Here is a 4655-nt window from a genome sequence, read left to right on the forward strand (position 1 = left end):
CATTTGTGAGGTCAGGCACTGATGTTGGACGAGAAGGCCTGACTCGCAGTGTCCACTCTAATTCATTCCAAAGGTGTGCTATCGGGTTGAGGTCAGGTTCCTCCACCCCAAACTTGCTCATCCATGTCTTTATGGACCTTGCTTTGTGCACTGGTGTGCAGTCATGTTGGAACAGGAAGTGGCCATCCCCAAACTGTTCCCACAATGTTGGGAACATGAAATTCTCGAAATGTCTTGGTATGCTGACGCCTTAAGTGTTCCCTTCACTGGAACTAAGGGGCCAAGCCCAACCCCTGAAAAACAACCCCACACCGTAATCTCTCCTCCACCAAATGATTTGGACCGGTGCACAAAGCAATGTCCATAAAGACATGGGTGAGCGAGTTTGGGGTGCAGGAACTTGACTGGCCTGCACAGAGTCCTGACCTCAACCTGACAGAACACCTTTGGGATGAATTAGAGCGGAGACTGTGAGCCAGGCCTTCTCATCCAAGATCAGTATCTGACCACACAAATGCGCTTCTGGAAGAATGGTCAAACATTCCCATAGACACACTCCTAAACATAAAGCCTTCCCAGAGTTGAAGCTGTTATAGCTGCAAAGGGTGGGCCAATGTTAATATTGAACCCTACGGACTAAGACTCGGATGCCATTAAAGTTCATGTGCGTGTAAAGGCCGGTGTCCCAATACTTTAGGTAATATAGTGTACAAAACTACTGATTGGTAGTAAAGACAGATTTTTTTCTTTTCAGTCACTTTCAGACAGTAGCAAAGATTTAAAAAAAAAAAAAAAAAACTTTTTTGTAACCGCCATCCAATCCATAATGTTATCCATGCTGAACACAGTATATAGAAAAACTATAGAGGTCACAAAATTTATTTTGTTTTCACCTTTTTAAAATTTCAATGTTATAAATTGCTGTTTTATTTTACTTTTACGCTATTTGAATTAAACATGCTATTTTACAAATAAAAAATGTAATACAAATTATTGGCTTTCAAATCTACAGTATAAATAAAAATCCCAAAATTACATTACAGCCTTTAGTTTAATGTTTTTTTTTTAATCTGAATTATATGTGATGGATCAGAACACAATAGTCTAAGTTGGTGAAGTGAAATTGGAAAAATATATACATAAAACTATTTTTCAGAAATAAAAAACTGATAATTGGCATGTGCGTATGTATTCACCCCCTTTTGTTATGAAGCCCATAAAAAGCTCTGGTGCAACCAATTACCTTCAGAAGTCACATAATTAGTGAGATGATGTCCACCTGTGTGCAATCTAAGTGTCACATGATCTGTCATTACATATACACACCTTTTTGAAAGGCCCCAGAGGCTGCAACACCTAAGCAAGAGGCACCACTAACCAAACACTGCAATGAAGACCAAGGAACTCTCCAAACAAGTAAGGGACAATGTTGCTGAGAAGTACAAGTCATAGTTAGGTTATAAAAACATATCCAAATCTTTGATGATCCCTAGGAGCACCATCAAATCTATCATAACCAAATGGAAAGAACATGGCACAACAGCAAACCTGCCAAGAGACGGCCGCACACCAAAACTCACGGACCGGGCAAGGAGGGCATTAATCAGAGAGGAGCACAGAGACCTAAGGTAACCCTGGAGGAGCTGCAGAGTTCCACAGCAGAGACTGGAGTATCTGTACATAGGACGGCAATAAGCCGTACGCTCCATTGAGTTGGGCTTTATGGCAGAGTGGCCAGAAGAAAGACATTACTATCAGCGAAAAAACAAAATGGCACGTTTTGAGTTTGTGAAAAGGCATGTGGGAGACTCCCAAAATGTATGGTGGAAGGTGCTCTGGCCTGATGAGACTAAGATTGAACTATTTGGCTATCAAAGAAAATGATATGTCCGGAGCAAACCCAACACATCACATCACCCAAAGAACACCATCCCCACTGTGAAACATAGTGGTGGCAGCATCATGCTGTGGAGATGTTTTTCAGCAGTCAGGACTGGGAAACTGGTCAGAGTTGAGGGAAAGATGGATGGTGCTAAATACAGGGATATTCTTGAGAAAAACCTGTGCCACTCTGTGTGTGATTTGAGGCTAGGATGGAGGTTCTCCTTCCAGCAGGACAATGACCCCAAACACACTGCTAAAGCAACACTTGAGTGGTTTAAGGGGAAACATGTAAATGTGTTGGCATCGCGTAGTCAAAGCCCAGACCTCAATCCAATAGAAAATCTGTGGTCAGACTTAAAGATTGCTGTTCACAAGCGCAAACCATCCAACTTGAAGGAGCTGGAGCAGTTTTGCAAGGAGGAATGGGTGAAAATCCCAGTGGTAAGATGTGGCAAGCTCATAAAGACTTATCCAAAGTGACTTGAAGCTATGATAGCCGCAAAAGGTGGCGCTACAAAGTATTGACTTTAGGGGGGTGAATAGTTATGCACATTGACTTTTTCTGTTATTTTGTCCTATTTGTTGTTTGCTTCACAATAAAAAAAAAAAACATCTTCAAAGTTGTGGGCATGTTCTGTAAATTAAATGATGTAAATCCTCAAACAATCCATGTTAATTCCAAGTTGTGAGGCAACAAAACACAAAAAATGCCAAGGGGGGTGAATACTTTTGCAAGGCACTGTAACTCTTCAGCACCCATGGTGCCCTGGAGGGCATACCAGGAGGGAGGGGGGCTTATGAACTTTGGACCCCTAATCAGTTCACCCAGCATGCGGGTACACAAAAATAAAGAGATAAAAATCTGCCCCAGTCACCAGTTTAGTAGCTGCTAATCCAATGACCGGAGCGGACTTTATACTGTTTTCCAGGATCAACAAGGCATGATGAAGTGAGCCTCTTGGAATATATGAAACGCAAACCACTTGAAGACCAGGCCTATTCTGACACTTCTCTCCTACAAGTAAAAAAATCTGTATTTTTTTTGCTAGAAAATTACTTAGAACCCCCAAGCATTATATATTTTTTTAAAATGGAGGCCCTAGAGAATAAAATGATGGGTGTTGCAATTTCTTATGTCACACAGTGTTCAGGCAGCGGTTTTTCGAACACAATTTTTTTGGGAACAAAATAAACTTTAATGACTTTTATTGCACAAAAACACAATATAATATACAATTATTTGGTAAACGATAAAAGATGATGGTACGCCACGTAAATAGATACCCAACATTTCACACTTTAAAACTGTGGATGCCCCCGGAACGGTGACAAACTATGTACATCATATTATCCATAGGCTACTCTTTAAAAACCCTTACAGGTTACGACTTTAGATTTACACGGGAGGTCTGGTGCTGGAATTATTGCTCTAAAACTGAAGTTTATTTTATTTGATTTTTTTTTTTTTTATTTGATCACTTTTATTGCTATCACAAGACATGTAAACATCACTTGTGATAGCACTAAAGCATGACAGGTCCTCTTTACTGAGAAATCTCTCTCACCTGCCCTTAAAAGCATTTGATCAAACCAAGATCGTTTTGAACAAATTATTTCCAAGGCCAAAAATGGATGGTTTACATTCTGCCCAAACCAGAAATGAGGGGACTAAATACTAATCACTTCCAGTCTCTTAAACCATAGAGATGATTGGTGGCATCCTGGTCCCCGATCTGCTCTATGATCAGCTGGTGGAACCACCAGCTTCAGTCCTGAGATGCCCAGTGGGATGGGAAAATTGCAGCCTTGGCCCCGGTAAAACCACTCAAACTGCCTCTCCATGATTAAGCCCTGAAGTTGGGGCGCAACATGTTGGAGTTGTGGTCTAGATGAATCGAGCTGAGGCTGCAGACTACCTGCTAACCACCCTGGTGAGGTGTGCAGTCAGCATCTCTTCCTATGTTTGTAGTACACTCAAACTGCCGCGATGTACTAGTACATCATTTGGTGACAATTGGTATCTCCTTCCCCTTTCTTTTTCTGGTGGACATCCCAAGCTACAGCTGAGATTGTAAGCCAGTAATGGGGGTTATTTACTAAAACTGCATGGTGCAAAATCGGGTGCAGCTCTGCATACAAACCAATCAGCTTCCAGGTTTTATTGTCAAAGCTTAATTGAACAAGCTGAAGTTAGAAGCTGATTGGCTACCATGCACAGCTGCAACAGATTCTGAGTGCTCCAGTGTTAGTAAATGGTGGGATGACACGTTTTTGGGATTTGTTCGACCACCAAATCACAACCTCTATCTTACATACAATAGTTAACCAATTCAGCTGTACTAGCTGTATACATACATTACCTCGTATGGACCAGAGCAATTTTTATATTTCTGCTACTGGCCTATACAGGGCTTTTTTTCTCAAAGAATAGGTCCAGGAACTCCTCCCTTCTGAGACACCCCTTGACTCCGCCCCCTACCCACCTCCAAGCCCCGCTCCTTGGCCCCACCCCTTACCCACCTCCCAGTACCACCCCTTTTAGAGAATACAGAACTAAGTATCATTTTGTGGTGCTATTTTGTATGGAATTTGTTAATGATAACGAAAGCGGTAAAATAGTTCTAACAACAATGGACACCCAAGGGAAAATAGTTCCAGCAACAATGGTCTCCCAACAGCCAGCATCAATAGACCCGCCAGCAACATTAGACCCCTCCCTCAACAGTAAATCCCTCCCAGCAGCGATAAGACCTACATCAGCAACAATAGAC

Source organism: Aquarana catesbeiana, linkage group LG10 (assembly GCF_042186555.1).
Source record: "Aquarana catesbeiana isolate 2022-GZ linkage group LG10, ASM4218655v1, whole genome shotgun sequence".
NCBI lineage: Eukaryota > Metazoa > Chordata > Amphibia > Anura > Ranidae > Aquarana > Aquarana catesbeiana.